This window comes from Lytechinus pictus, unplaced genomic scaffold, assembly GCF_037042905.1.
Source record: "Lytechinus pictus isolate F3 Inbred unplaced genomic scaffold, Lp3.0 scaffold_19, whole genome shotgun sequence".
Taxonomy (NCBI): Eukaryota; Metazoa; Echinodermata; class Echinoidea; order Temnopleuroida; family Toxopneustidae; genus Lytechinus; species Lytechinus pictus.
Window position 1 is genome coordinate 11,204,542 of NW_026974140.1, and position 17,806 is coordinate 11,222,347.

Consider the following 17,806-nt stretch of genomic DNA (forward strand, 5'->3'; position numbering starts at 1 on the left):
GCTCCAGTGGGGATATGATAAATCTGACGATACCAGTTTATTAGATTATATTAAAGGGATGGTCCGGGCTGAAAATATTTATATCTTAATACATAGAGTAGAATACACTGAGCAAAATGCCGAAAATTTCATCAAAATCGGATAACAAATAATAGAGTTGTTGAAGTTTAAAGTTTAGCAATATTTTGTGAAAACAGTCGTCATGAATATTCATTAGGTGGGCTGATGATGTCACATCTCCCCATTCCGTTTTCTTATGTTATTACATAAAATCCTATTTTTTTCATTATTTCATACTTGTGTGAATAATATGTCTCCCATATAATGAAATAAGTAACAGCAATGAATATCTAATGCACTAAATCAGTTGTCAATCTAATTTTCTAGTTCTTGGAGGAAAAAATTTGAATAAACCTAATTTCATATAATAAAATACAAAAGAACAAGTGGGGATGTGACATCATCAGCCCACCTAATGAATATTCATGACGACTGTTTTCACAAAATATTGCTAAACTTTAAAATTCAATTACTTTGTTATTTGTTATCCGAATTTGATGAAATTTTTAGCAATTTGCTCAGTGAATTCTACTCTATTTATTAAGCTATAAATACTTTCAGCCCGGACCATCCCTTTAATAACACGGAGACAGACCACTGATAGACCTATCAAAGACGCGTGCGCTCGCAATGGACTTTTTCTGCTGTATGCGAAAAACAAGACAAAAAACAAACAAACAAAACAAAACAAAACAAGATGAAAAAATTGTACATTGTGAGAAAAAACACAAGTATGTATTAGAACACTTTTACTTTAATTATTTGGAATACTTTATTGTTGTTACGCTTATCAAACCTAAAGGGGAAAGTTTGTCATGTATTTTGGCTAATTTCTGGATTTAATGTATCATGTACTCTTTGTTTATATTGCTCAACCACAATTTGCCAAATATCTGAATATAGATCTGAATCGAGAGAGAATATGAATGTGTTGTCGATTCCATCTCATGCATGGCTTCTCACTAGAAGCATATTAGATTGGCATTATAGGAATTAGTGATTGTATCGATGTCTCAATTAAACCCTCAATCAGTATTCCCTTAACGAAAAACCTTGCCCGAATGTCATTCGTTTATCCCATGAATTCACATTTCAAAACAAAGCAAAGTAGAAAAATAGAATCATAACATCAAAAAAAAGTATAAAGATAGGGAAAAGGGACGGAAGACATCGGTGTTTATTCTGCGCTAGGACCTTAGTAGTCACAGTGCATTGTCATATAATTTCGAATATTTTTCGTTTCACTAATGACATACGAAATGCGTGACTAAACTCTAGAAGTGAATTATCTTATTAATCATTTTGAATAAAGGTAAGTGTTTACATTTCAGTCACGTTTTCATTAATCATAAATAAGAAGAAACTCGGATAAAATCATGTCCCATCCGGCACTCCCATGTTGTCAAATCAATCTATCGACCGACCGACCATCCAACCAATTAACCATTCAATCAAATAATAATTCACGAAATTCAGATTCGGTAAATTCGCAAATATCTCATGTCCCCCCTCACACACACAAACACACACATTCACACGTACTAAATTATACCGAATATACTTGTCGGTTTCGGATCAACGGCAAATCGGTTTAAAGATTACGTGACCCATCGTGCTTCTGCGGTCACACCAACGAAAACCGACTCCGAACCGACATGCAGTATGTCACAATAAATAACGCAATTTAAGACTTGGTCGGTCTGAGGTTGGTCAAGTCGATGTAACTTGAATGACACAAGATATGAATACGGGTGATGGATCGTCTCGTCGATAAAACTGTGTCTGGTGATTGCAAGACTATATACAACCTCAGTCACATCTATGAAACTGGCACCAACCCGATTTACTAACAAGCACTGGACAGGGAAGTATAGGTCTACTGGCGAATTGAAGAATCTGGAATCGGCCTAAAGACGGATACCCGTGTGGCTTAGTCTGAGTAAAAGTGATATAGCGTCCCATATATATGAAAAGTACACCTCGCTTGAAACGCCGGTATCTAAATATAGTTAGCTGCTGAAAGGCCATTGGGTGATTTGTCACCTAAACAGATGAGGATTGTAATGATGACATGATTGCAAGAATTCTGAACGATTGACATAACCTAAATACAGTCCCATATATTGATATTTGAGTTGGATGGCGCCATGCTTCATACGATCATCAAATGAGGAAAAATCTATTGCACAATTCGATAGCCAGTCATCAATTTTCTGATGGTTAGCTGTGCTCTATATAAAACAGGTTGGTTTTCCATTTTGCTCAAGAAAATTGTCTTGGTTTTCAGATTTTGGAAAATTTAGTGATTTCGAAATCGTGTCTCATTCCATCATTCTTACTAGACATTGACAGTCTTACTTAAAACTTATGTTATACAGTTCGACTCCTTTTTATTTGTTTATAAACCAGAAAACCCAAACTTTCATGCACTTCTTTTTATAGGGCGAATCATTTATAGTTAGTCATTATACAGTTAGGTAATTGATATTGATTTATATTCAATTTTGGTGATTAAGTTCCAAGCTCATTTTGTTCAATTGCAAAATTTAGCAAGTGGAAAGAAGCTTATCGGGTGAGACACTATATCCCTTCACAAGAATAGATATGATTAGTGAGTGAATTTATGTATTTGTATGTGTTTGAGAAAGAGGGTATGTGTGCGAGAGAGAGAGAGTGAGAAATCGAGGGAGGGGGAGAGCGAGCGAGAAGAGAATAAAACTGATCACGTGACACATTGCCTTGGGCCAATAGGAAGACGCGACCTCTCTTGTACTTTTTTTTATGAGATCACTATTGTCACATAATTGTATGTGTTTTGGGGTACTAACGGGTGTGAATGCATTATGAGTATGACATGAAACAGTGTAATTGGATAATAGGAGGAATTCGAAAACGGATTGTAGTGTCTCGAAATAAGTGAGCAAAATAATTACCGTTTGTGATAGTGATGGGACAAATGTTGTCTCCGATTCTCAGGTGAATTCGACCTTTCCGAAGCGAAAGATAATGCTACCTTCAAACCAGCGAAAAGTTGGGTTATTTTCGTCATCAGAAACAAACACTATGTCATTTAAAATAGGAATATTTGGCTAAAAAAATAAAATCAACGAAGTGTAATTCCTTTTCGGTACAGGACTGTGTGCATTTACATATATTCTTAAAATGTATTTTTACACTTTTCGGTACGCATAAAATATAACGTGCAACCGGTGCAACATAATAGTGCAATGCACTTTTAAACGACATACAATTGCTATTGTCAAGGTTGAAAATGACTTACAAAAGTGAATCTGCAATCCATCAGTAAAAGTACAGCAAGAATAAGAGGCATATGTTGAATAAGTATGATATCTACATGCACTATCATGAGAACGGGGAGAAAAATATGATGCATAGTTTTCTTTTAACCTTTTTTAAAAACATCTTTGCTCAGTATTTTGCAAGAACTGTAATAAGTTAGTAATCTGAAAGTAATGATTATTATGCAACATTAAAAAAATGAAAGTCAATATTACATCTATGTTTCCGGTAGAATCTTTGCTTCTTATTCACATTTCAACTTGTTAAATGTTATTATTTTTTGTTTGGTATGAACCTTATCTTACAGTCCGACATAGCACACTGTTCAACTCAATGCCCTCGAGGATCAATTGAATGGAAGTACATGTATATAGATTGAAATACATTTGAGATGATACATTACCCCACCATGAACGAGAAGATAAATATGCATTGATACTGGCGAAGTTATCGATTATTCTCCAACGAAGGTCAAGTCCTTTGAAACGGGCGGAGAACTGCAATTAATCGCTCTAATACCTAGAATTTCTTTGGCGCAGCATGGCACGTTGTGACAAAATCGGTATTTCGTTATTTCCTTCGTTCGCCTTTCATTCTCCATTCACTTGACTGAATATTGATCGATACCGTTTAAACTTGATCGTGATAATTAGATATTTTGAGCACGTGTAGCTTTTAGCGAAAAGTGCTAGCTGTCTGCTCGCTACTATGTGCATCGTTTGACTTTGGAATAACAGGCCATCGGTAACATGATATTGAAGTTCGCATTATTATTAATGGCGGCACTGAATAAATTCTAAATTAAAATTATTAACATTATTAATCATAATATGATAGTATGGTTTATTGAAAGATTTGATAGCTTTTCTGTTTTCCTCATCATATATCTGAAAGGTTTATTGAATACTATCCTAGCAAATTGTTGAGCATCATATTTCTTTTTTAATAAGATAATGACAGTTTTGATCTTTGTTGTTTGATAAACCATTCTTATCTCATAATCATACCAGTTAATAGAACGAGTCATGTTTAATTTATTTTTTGGGTTTTTAAGTTCTGCCATGACTCATGACCTTAAAAAAAAGGATTCATGATATCAACTAACAATATACAAATATAGTTATTTACTTCCACCATCAAAGGCGAGTAGATGTAGGAGACAGGTAAGGAATATGTCTGGCTTATGTTACATCAAACGCATCAAATCAACAATACTCTTTTTGTCGAGATACTTACAAACTTGATTCTTATGAAAAAAATAATTTACACGCGTGCATGCCTCTAATTTACTGTAGAAAATGTACATGCAGACGTCCCCCCCCCTTTCGTCAACTTCTTCCTTTTCTCCTGTCATTTCCCCCTCTTCTTCTCTTCCCTCCTCCTTCTTCTTCTTTTTCCTCTTCTTCTTCTTCCTCTTCTTCTTCTTCTTCTTTTTCTTCTTTTTCTTTTTCTCCTTCTTCTTCTTGTTCTTGTTCTTCTTCTCCTCCTCTTCCTCCTTCTTCTTCTCCTCCTTCTTCTTCTTCTTTATCTTCTTCTTCTTCTTCCTCTTCTTCTTCTTTTTCTTCTTCTTTTTCTTCTTCTTTTTCTTCTTCTTTTTTTTTGTTCTTCTTCTTTCTCTCATTCTCCTCCTCCCGTTCATCTTTATCATTCTTTGTATACGTCACATAGCTTGATATAATGTTCCCTAATTTACTAACACAGTTTTTATGTTTGATAATGTTCTTGGCTGTTCTTGGTCTTCTCTTTAGTCTCCATGACCTCCCTCTATTTCCCCCTCTCTCAACTTTCCCCATTCTGCAATACATATCTACTACTATCTCCCCCTGTTCCTTCACTTTTCTTTCTCCCATTCATCTCTTTGTATTCATGAAATGCATAGATCTCGACGAAAGTTGATTTCCATAATTATTGATACCATTCAATCATTAAGCCAAACAAATCTATTTACTGTACTGATAGCTATGGGTTTTTTTTTAATTGTAGTGAATTGTAAATTGGCCATTTCAGCCCTGCTGCTGGCCAATATTTATATGTGCGTATACCAATAAATAAAATAAAATAATCAATGATAAAAACATCATCATAGATGTTTCACTACATACTAGATGTCTCTCAGGAACGCGCTAGTATTCATTGTAATTGTGATTATTGTGATTATAAAGTCAATACTTTGTTCTGAGACCTTGATTAACCTAATTTTCCTGATTGAGCACGACAGAGAGATAAAAGAAAATAATGGAAACGCTCCTGGACACCTGCAATAGCATGTTTTACGTTCTAATAAAATTGTCAGGTAGTCAATTTCTCTTCTTTACTTATCCGTTGACACACATGATTTTACATACTGGACAAAGATACAAAAAAAAATGATTGGAGATGCTACTATACTATTTATCTTAAGGAGTTAAAGCAGAAGCATTGCATACAGTCAGTGTCATGTGCACGTTGAAAAACATCAGTTGAACTCTTCTTGTTGAATGATAAGTGAAAAAACGTGATCAGTACAATCACCGAACATTAAACACAGAATGCTGCAGTTTGATCTTGCATGCCAACCAAATTATATACATTCATTTTCGCTCCTCTTTACAAAAGTCATGACAAAATATTTGCCAACTAATGAAATACGGTAAGCTTCCAAGTATACTTGTCTTCTCTTTTAAAGATCCCGGCCATCGTAATTTTCAACCCCCCCCCCCCCAAGGAAAAAAAATGAATAAAAACTAACGATGTATGTGTGAAGACTATAATTATTAGGGCACATCGTCCTATATACCGTATAGGGCATCCACTGTGTGACTATGCTCCATAAACTGATCGCAAGGCAGTTCTTCTTGATTGTTCGAAACTTAAATCTGTTGAATATAGGTATTCTGTCCATTGCAACTCTTATTATGTTCATATGGTTTTTCAAAATTAAAATCAACAACAACAAAATATCTCTACATTCTTCTCTCCATCTTTTAATGTTAATATTCCTAATCCCGTCTGCCTTTGCTTTTGGGATGGTTGAGCTAATGATCAAATTATGTTACAGATGTCACATGTCGGCTGAAAACCCTCTTTATCCAGTTAGACAAGAAGAAGAAAAAATGACACTCGAACTTGCATAAGATGGCGTTTTATGCCAAGATGTTTTTGTATAATCTCAAAGAATGCATGGTTCCAAAGACAGGAAACAGTGGTACAAGTTGAAGTCTCGCTTTAAGAGGACAGCCCATTTAAAAATGAAAGTAAATTAATTTCTAATCGCCTTCGGGATTGTCTGATGAATATCATCCCTCGACTGCTGTTTCATTTTGGATGTCGACTTAACCCCTTCCAACCCGAACATCGCCGATGCCATGTGGAGAGACTCGGAGGAAAGGGTCTTGGGGGAGGGATGGGTTAAACGTCATCTTGGACAGTGACTACAGGGGGAAGAACATATGGGGGTCAAGATAGTGATGGTAAGCTTGATGGGATGATTGCATTGTTGAAGTGAGACCAGGAATTGGTAATCATCAAGGGGAATCAAAGTCCAGAAGCCACTCTTGTACAGCGATTAATAGATGGAATAGTGAAAGACGAGAGAGAGTGATAGAGAGAGAGAGAGAGAGAGGGGGGGGGGAGGGGAGCACTGGCGCACGAATGAGGGGGGGGGGGCTCTTGCCCCATTTTCTCACAACCAAGAAATAAAAGAGAAAAGAAAAGAGAGAATGGTGAGAAGAGTGAAATATTATATTATTTTCTGAATATTATGTCAACACTTCAATCACAAAATTGGATATCTGTAATGAAAATGTCGAAATTTTTGCACCCTCTCTTCGCTCGCGTGCAACTTCTCATGAATTGTATGCGATATACCATATCTAGCCCCTCACACTTTTTGGCTTATTACGCCACTGAGAGAGAGATAGGGAGAGAGGGGGATGAAAACATGACAAAGGTTGCCAATGACATTTACCTTTCAGGTAGGTTTACGAATTAGGTACATGAAATATGCATCTAGCGTTTTAGGTTGGGCGACTGGAAGGCTTGCATACGTAATTTGATACAAAATATTCTACATAAGTAGGCCTTACCGTTTTTCTTAAAGGAACAAGAGGCTTATATTAAAATCTGACACGAATGATAGACAGTGTCATAAAAAAAGAAATAAAGATAGCTTGCAAGGAGGACGTTTAATAGCATATACAGAGAGCCTTAAATAAGATAGGATAAATTATAATAGAATTAGTTGATACAATTTTCTGTGACTTTTGATAGTTTCAAAGTTATTTCCTTTTCCCGCCTTTTCAATTTGTCATCTTATCTTCTAATACACTGTGCGAATACGTTAACCAAGAAAATGATAGATCTACTGGTCGTGAATACGGGCAATTCAGTTGGAAAAATAGATTTGCACATGGTATGAAAACAACTACAAAACTCATCTTACCTGTAATTTTCTGTCATGAAAAATATATCAAGCTTCAATAATTAAGATTTTGTTTGCATGTACAGTAGGTAACGTTGCCGAACAAATATACCTAGAAGGATATTATACTGCACATTGATTTTGTACTGTTTAGGGTCTACTCCTTCGATGGACTTCGTTTTTCTATTAATACCTTGGCAATCACCTTTGTTAATAAATTTATCCCGGCTCATTTCTCATAACTGTAGCATTTCCGTTTTACCACTGGCAGCATTGTACTGTGCTCATAAACTCGGACCCCAATCATTGAACTCCAATCGACGGACACACTACCACCCCCAATAAAACAGTATAATCACAGTAATACAGTAATATTACTGATTTCGTCCATAGGGTATATGAGGCAGCAATCAGCAATTCACTCATTTCCGTCTAAGAATTTGAACAAAGAAAGCATATAGATTATGATGATTATACGTATTGTTTTTGGGGTTTACTCAATAGAGAGCATTTCAGGAAACACAATGTAATTTTCACTGACTTTGATGTTATAAGCTACTGAAATCCATGTATCTGATTGGCTTAGATAAAAAAGTAAGTGGAAATGACTGACTATTTATTTCAAGAAATGCTCCCCTATTGTTCCCTTTTAGTCAGTTTGCGCCTTTCCTGATTTAAAAAACAATCTTCTATACTAGTCGCTTAAACACAACGAGTCGTAACACTATCCTTCCAGTTGCATTAAATAAACAGTGCTTTTATAAATAATTTCTTTGCTGAATTTCCAATCCATCTCCATCCCACGTATTCCCAGTCTGATCGTCTAGTAAGGTTCATAAGAATTAGAGTTGAATGAACCCTATAGTAAACTGGGTTGCATTTTACCCGTTTGCATATTTCTTAAAAGCCCACGGAATCAAATGATTTGTCAATGCCACTAATAGGAAGGAAACCAGCTTAAAGTTCTCCTTCTTAACTTGGGAAGGAAACTATTATTTATCACAGAACTGTATACTGGACTTTGTACATGCTTTGAATCGACATTTTGTAAATTTCAAGGAAAAAAAATCAAAACATGCCACTAATTAATTAGAAGTGTATTTTTCAATTGCGAAAGTACATGTAAAGTGGGGCTTACACTACACTCTCGTAACTAAATGGTTTAAAGATAAATTATCATAGACTTGAATTTATTCTTCAGTTTTCTTTTGATATCAGATTTTAATTCAAATTTTAAAGTTTTAGATTTAACTATTTACAGATTTATTGTCAACCCAGTGTTCGGCGTCACTATATTCACAATCAATTTATTCGAAATTTAGAGTGCTCCTTTTCTTAATTGTTTAAATATAAATTACCGGATTTGAGACAATAATGTTATTCGATACCTTAGAAAATCACATTTTGGTAACAGTTGGTTCTTGGTTTTAGAATGAAAAGAAACATCCTCATATTCTGGTACGCTTCTTATACGGCCACTGTATATGTTGGTTTTGACTTGACGCTTACTTGCATTCAGATATTCATGAGCAATCCTGCTGCACAATTTCTGCCAGAACATCCAATGGAGGAAATGAAAAACGCGAGTTCCATTTCAACTGAAAACATTTAGCTATAAAAAAAATACCTTACGACTGAATATGGTAAATGCAAAACACATTGGCCATCCGAGCATAATTCCTTTATCAGTGAGTATGAGAAACATTAGAACCAATCATGCTAAAGTCCTAAAATCACAGAGTAAATTGTCCCATCTATATACAAAAAGCACAACTGACATGATAATGTCAGGTCTTCAAGCATTGGCGTACAGGGGGAGGGGGTGGGGGCGTTCATGCTCTCCCCAAACTCACACGACCAGGAAAATAAAGAAAATGAAAAAGAAGAACAAGAAATGGGAAATAAGAAAATACGATGCTATTTTCTGAATGCCATCTGTTACAAATTTAGATTTCAGAAAGGTCAACATTTTTCTATCTCGCTTCACTCGCTCGGTACATTTAAGAATTTTTTGTCACACACGCCATGTCATGACCCCTCAAATTTTGGGCTCATTACAGCACTGTCTCCAAGCACAATTATTTTGTTGCTTACAGTAAAAGTCCTTTCGCAATTATACAATGTGGGATGAACCGTAATCAAGATCGGGTTTACACATAACCTAACTTAATATGTGACATGGCACTAGCGGATCGATGGGGGGGGGGGGGGGGTTGCTGGCTTGGAGGGCAACGGACCCCTACAAGTTCCATCACGAAGAAATAAAATGAAATAAAATTCTTACTTTTTGAAATATGAAAATATGTCAAAATCTAACACAAAATTATATGTTTATTTTTCAATGGATACATTTTTCGCTCACTAGCGACTTAAAAAAATATTGTCCTATTTACAGCTATACGCGATGTTGTCCCTCACCAATTTTTGGCCACTCCGCCAATAATACACGGTCTGCTTATTTTAGAGTCAGTTTGGTGATTTGTGTCGGAGGTTGCGCCCCCTTGATTTCTATAATGATCCTTCACTTTTCTCTGTCATCTTTCCCTATCGTTTTGTGTATTCTCAACTGCTTTTATTTTTATTTTTTTACTTTCCTAGCTCGGCTTAAAGATTGTGTCCCTCTTGCATTAATATTTTCGATTCTGTTCAATTACAGTGATGCATCTCTTTTGTAAATCGATATCATTTATGTATGACCTGTGTATTCTGTTCATCAATGTATTGTCCTATGCCTTTTTGCTTTTGTATTTTTTCACTTTTATCTTCCTCTGCATTGTAATAAATCGTCAGCATTAAATTCAGAACATATATGATTGGATGGGTAGGAAGGTGAGAAGGAGGGGGGCCTGAGGGGGGGGGTGGTGTTTTACCCAAAATTACCTTCACAACGGGCCTGAAGGGCCATGGGCTTGAGGGTTCAGAGGAATCATTATACGTGCATTAATATATATATATTTTTTAATTATCATGAAAAATGTTGTCATTGACGCTCCTCGGTTAATTAACGTAAACCATAATTTCATCAATACCAAATAAGAAAAAGGAAAAAAAATGAAGATAAGGTGAAAATGCATTTTTAATCGCGCCATTCCGCCTATGCATGTTCATGACTAAAACAAAGAACATGGAAATATGATACAATACTTTCGGCATATTGAAAATTCTTTTAAACAACTGAAAAAAAATATTACTAGCTACCGTAAAACCATGGATGTATTATTGCATTTGGGGATTTTTGAAACAAAGTCAATACAATTACAACCAATTTGATCAAGTCTTAGGACTATGTCAACCCCAAAACAAAATGACATACAAGGAATGAAACCCAAATGTATTTTGCCTAAGGGGGGGGGGGCATGGAGCCATGATGTCTGGAACACGTGTTCACCTATGTTTGAGAATCAAGAAAGCAGAATGAATTCTAATAATATTCGTTTTATTACACTACCCACAGGCAAAACAGTTTCATATTTTTCTAAGAAGTGCTTCTACATCAGAATGATCTCGTGGATTTAAAAAAATTGTAATATAGTTTTGTTTCTTCTCTCTGTGCATCATGCATCTGCACCACCACCTCCTATCGCTGTCTATCTTTCTCTCCTCTTCTCTCTCGTTCACTCTCTCTTTCTAATTATTTCTTTCCCCTTCCCTCCTAGCTATATACTTGCCCCTTTTCGTTTTTAACCACGGCATCTAAAGCATTTTTGATTCTCTTCCTCCGTCATTCCTCAATGCCCAATACGACTATCTCTCTCCCTTTTTTGCCTTTTGTGTCATCCATCATTCTAGTCTGCATTGCTCAACAACACATACACTCACAAATCTTTTTAATAAAAGAGCAAACCCAATTTTTTATATTAAAAAAAATCACATTGTATAATTATGTACAATATTTTTCATCTAAGTACATGTTTTAGGAAGCAAGATGTAAATTGAAGAACAATGGTGAACAATCCTCGATTTTTCGACATTCCAATAGGCCTATAATTTATTAATCGCCTTTTCAAAATAAACTCAGGATTCGCGATGATGGTACCCCTATAATGGCTTTTTCATTACACGGGGTGGTCATTAGCTATCAAGGTGGTATCTAGTTACATAAGGACACCATCCACGTGGTCAAACGCCATGCTCTATGCTGAAGAGAAGGGCGTGTTCATATGATGTTTTATTCATCGATCAATTTGGACTGTCTTGGCGAATTAGTTGCGCATGTTATTTTGAGATCGTTACCAATGCAATATCAGTGAAAAAAAATATATCAGCGTGACGAAATTTATTTCAGTTGAATCTAGCGCAGTTTCTGTAACAAGGGGGTGTGAATAGAATCAGAGAGAGAAACACGTGATGATTTAAAAATAAAGATACAAGACTCCTTTCAAGCTCAATTCAACCACGGTCATTGTTTCAAACAGAGCACAATTTTAGTTTAATCTTTAAACATAGCGAGCAGCTTTTTCTAAGAAATTGCGGATGAAAATAAAAATAAATAAATATGATGTGAACCAATAACAGTGAGGTGGTTGTCATGAAACCATGCACATTGTCTCCATTGGGAACACATAGGCCATCAGTCAGAAAGAAAACAAAAAGAAAGAAGGGGTAGGAAAAATGAAAGAAAGAAAGACGCAAATAAAAAAGGAAAGAGAACGAGAAAGAAGGAAAATCGACAAAGCAAAAACCAAATGGAGACGAACATAAAAAACAAATCATTAAAACAAAAAGACAGAGAGAGAGAGAGAGCGAAAGAAAGAAAGAAAGAAAGGATGGATTACAAAATATATAAACCATGGAAGAAAAACGAAGAACGAAAAAAAAATCAAAGAAATGGATTTTAAATGAAAAGAAAACGAAGATGACCATGTACAGACGATGGCAGAGGTAATACCGAGTGAAATAAATTGTGGAAGGATATCACCTTGATAAAAGGAAAAATATTCACAGAAATTCATATTAAAAGCGAAGGAGATGACATTTGTTATAATGGTCAGTGACCCTCATATGGTTTGCACAGTTTTATCCAATAGCCAAACAAATACACGTGAAGATGGAAGCAAATATAGTTCATAATCCTTTGACATTCGAATTTCACCGACAACGAACATTTACTATAAGCATTTGGAAAGCACTTAAGACCGGGACACGAGCAATGTAAAAAGAAATGGAGGCATTTTTCATCTTCGACAGCTGCCACTTTGTATCTTCATCGCCAGATGAATCGGTAACTTGAATTTTAAATCACAAACATTGAGGCACATAGGGCATGAAAGCAGATGATGTTCGGATATTTTATTCGTAACGAATATAGCTGGAATAAGTCCGTTGAACGGAAGTTACCCATCATTAGTTACATAATTTCCATTTAGTGCATTCTAAATCATGACGATCAGTGGTCGAATTAACAATAACATATTAATTTTCCGATGAATAATGCATAGCTGGAACGACAAAAAAAAGGAAAGGGTAGTTTTATACACCAAAGTACTTTGCTCCTCTCCGTCGTGAAGATCCTAAACTTAGACCCCTTTTGATTGACCACAAATGGAACATTTGGCTAATTTTCTTAAGTTTCTCTTTCTCTACATAAAAGATGAAACCCTCTCGGAACACGTCCTGCATACGGTATAGACCATATAGCAAAGCTAGTTTCTCTTCAACCATGTCAACGCCCAAGTTGCCACACCCTTTCCGGCAGAACATTGAAAACGAATATCTCAGACTTCCTCTTAAGCAAAATATCTTGTATTGCAAGATAGTTTCGGTATTTTTAAGGTTTTATTTGAATATTTCCTTTCCATTTATCTGTCCTTCTCAAACGCAACTTTCGCCAGTTATCATCATCACATAGGGCCCTAAAAGCATCTGCTAATAATGGAAATATTTACATCTTTACCGTATATTATTCCACTTTATTCTACACCACATGATCTATGATCCCTCTGATTTCTCTTCCAACCTTTTAAACGTATCTCTCATTCCTGCTGTTTCCGAACTGAAAAGGATGATTCCCAGCATCTGTTCTCAGCTAGTTGTATGGGTTTCTACGATCGATATCTTGAATAATGCAACATCAAGAGCATACTTGAACCCATTTCCTTTAGAGTTTTGACATTTGTATTTTTCCTTCCCCTTCAGGACTTAGCCAAAAAAGGGTTCTTGTTGCGATAGAGATATCTTAAGGGGCCAGTTTTTGGAACTGAGGCAGAAGCGAAACTGAGAGCGTTCTCCTCTGTAAGAAATACATCTATAATACGTATTATCATCACCATCAGACTTTACAAGCTTACGTTCAAATGGAAAGCAAAATGTGTCCTTTAAAGGGTAAGGGACACCCTCAGTGACCTGTAATGCAACATAAGGACCTTTAGATTTTATAATCACTTGTCAAAATGTTACTTTATCACTTTCATGGGAAAATAGATAAGATCATTTTACGGCTGATTAATCTAATATTCATGAAAAACTCCTGTTTGACGTGAATTTTACAAGTGGTTCTTAATGCCCCGTCAAAGTGCGTTTCGTACCCATCTCCTGAAATGTATGAACAAGCTGAATGACGGTATACTCAACGGGACTTAGTTATTTCTTATATATTAACCCCCCAAATAGGGTCTACATTAACTAAAAGAGGTTGAAAGTATACTCAACAGGACTTAAGTGATGTTTTATGTATTAACTAGAAATAAGTCGACGAAGGAATATGCTAGATAAGCCTGCATAATTGTTTTCATTTTTTCTGGAGGCGCACGCAGGTGCGGAGCTCCATTATGTTGTAACTCCCATACAGATGGGTGGGGAGGGGTTGGTTCTACAAATTTTCCACGAATGTTCCATGACCAAAAAAGAAAATGAATAAATAAAAGAGAAGGGAGAAAAGGGAAAATAAAGGAAAGGGAAGGGGAAAGATATCATTGTTTTTAAAGAAATATTATGTCACAATCTATCATAAATGTAAGTTTCTATTGGAAAAAGATCAAATGTTGATATCTCGCTTCGCCCGAAAACTTGTACGAAATTCCGTTACATATTGTTTCTCCTCATATTTTTAGGCTCATTACCCTATACCCCCGGGATGTTATATATATTTCAGCAGCGTAAGTCCGGTCAACTACACTGACGGGATAAGGTTGATCTCTCAAATACGAATAAATAACCAACATTTATATACTTGGCAATTCAAAAACTTCTCAGTACCGTGTTTCTTTGCTAGATCCTGAATACATAAAATGGTCCAATTTCAACACTTGAATGCCGCAATTTGTATACCAAAACCGGTAACTGATCACCATTGACCAGGATCGTATTTGACATCGTGCATTATTATGACTAGCTCTGTTGGTAAAGGGATCGAAAAGAATACTGATACACTGTTGACTGAAGAGAAAGAAAAAAACCCAAAATGTGTGCAAAATGTAATTTAATTTCAACCAGAAAACGATGAAAAAAGAAAATGAGTGTGTTTACAAAAATAAACATGACTGTATACTTCCTCAGAAATATACTACACCGCAGATTCTTTAAATGACGAACGATAAAGAAACTCAACACCTCAATTTCAGTGTGAAACAATATTACATTTTGCTGCGTCGTGAATAGAAAATGTACATATCAAACGCAAACAAAATGACATAATTATGAATTATATAATTGTGATTACACATTGACCACACCACCTTCACCACCACCAAGATCAGCCGGTAAATTGCAAATTCGTCCACTTACCACATGGTCTACCATCATTTAGTCTAATGCCATTCCGTCCATCAACATTTCGTCTAACAACCATTTAGTCCAATAACCATTTGCTCCAATTATCACTTCATCTAATCACCATTTCGTCTAAAATCATTTTGTCTAATAACCAGTTGGTCTAATACCCCTTTTCTTTTCATTCATTTTGCACAATTAACACTTTAGTTTAATTAGACCAAATGGTATATGGACTAAATGGCTATTGGACCAACTGGTTATTAGACGGAATGGCATTAGACTAAATGAAAGTAGACCATGTGGTGAGTAGACGAACTGATGATAGACCAAATGGTAGTAGACGAGTTGGCAATTGGACGAATTGGCATTAGACGAATTAGAAATAAACCGATCAGCCGATATATGAGCAGCGGGTCTTGACAGGTGTATGACCTTTGGTGTTAACATTTACTGGGTAAGGCATGCTTAGAATGACATGGAACATAAACAACTTGTCCTCATTCTAACAATGTTTTTCTTTTATTCATCGTCTCATAGTTGACGTTAAAGGAAGAATGTTGAGGTAGAATGAGATATATGTTTTTCATTTTTACATGAAGTTAGGTTGGATAAGGCTAGTGTCCTCTTTTAAAGTTTGCTATAATTTCACTATTTCTCTCTCTCAAAAAAAAATGAACATAGATTTTATCTTTAAATCAATTATAGTGTGTGTGTGTATTTGAGTTTTGTCAGACGTGTATCAATCAGATATGATTATTTACGTCTGGGACCGACCTCTAACGTCACCATCCGAAAGACGTGACCAGGGCTCGAACCTCTGCATCAATTTGTAACTTCCCCACAGCTTGGATTACAGGCGCACGCCACAACGCCCAATTATAGTAAATTGATAACGATGTATATACTGTACATTCACACTGTAAAAATTAAGTGCTAATTTAGCACTTACAGTGCTTGTATAGTGACTGCACTACGAGTGCTGATATAAACTAGAATATCAGCACTCGTAGTGCAGTCACTATACAAGCACTGTAAGTGCTAAATTAGCACTTCATTTTTTACAGTGCAGGGACTGATATTTCATTGTACTTTCCTTTAAAAAGTTTGAATTAACTGGAAGGTTATTGAAATGTATCAATGTTCACGTACATATTTTAATATAGCATGGCGTTATTTTTAGAATAATATTAGAAAAGGCTGCAAATAGGTGACATTAAGCCACTTTTAAAAAACTTATCACCAATTTTCACATGGAAGTATTCATGCACGCAATACTAGTCAGCATTTGATATAGATATGAACAGTTTTGGCACATAAAGTGAACAAATTTTATTTGCGATCTTGCTTAAGAAAGCGTCGAAAACTTCTCAGCAATCGCTAATTCTAAATCGCAAAGAAATGTAGGGAGCTCATCACTAGCGACAAATTATTATTGTAGTCTCATTCTACCAAATATTATGTATGCGAAAAAAGTATAATATATAAAATGCAATTTGAACAACTACATATAAATCCCAAGTCATGCTCAAATTAATTGGATGTATCCAATATGGATCTGAATACAAAGTCATTCATGTGACGTGATTTCAATGGACTGAATGGAATTCCAAGGTTATGACGTTTGAAACTTTGAATACACAATCACTCCAAACCCAGCATTACACAGCATCACTTTATTCAAGCACCAACTGTAATCAATATTTGGCCCCAATCTATATCAAATGATTTTGAATATTGTAACACATTATTGTAAAACAATTTTAAAATTCTAATTCTATTCGCACGAAATTTTTGTGACGCCACAGAAGCATTCCCTACAGTGATTCTTGATAATATTAACTTGTGGTAAGAATCTGGTAAATTTCTATAAAGAGTAGAAGTTGGATAATTTTCAACTCTCTGTGGATACACAAGGTTTGAAACTTAAGATGGGAGAGTAACCTACGCCACCAACGTCATGAAAAATATTTGCCACTCTTATTTGGTTGGGAGTGGGACTTGCGGTTGCTAAGCTTAGAAAAAAAAATGACTTGTTCAACTCTTATCAAGAAAGACGTAAGTTTTGCATTTTTTTTTAAATCAACGCCATTTGTTTGCTTAAAATGTACAGCTGCATTCTTTTCAAAGAAGACATATCGACTAAAATCCCGTCATGATTTAATACTGATCAAATAACTTATAAACAGATAACCCGCCCTACATCGTAAATCACCTGAATATATTCTAATACTTGATACATTGCACCTCTTTCGAAAATGCATTTTCCTTTCTATCTAAAAAGCAAAGTTTTTATCACATTGATTAAATAAGAATCAAAGGTGATGTTCAAAGCTTTTA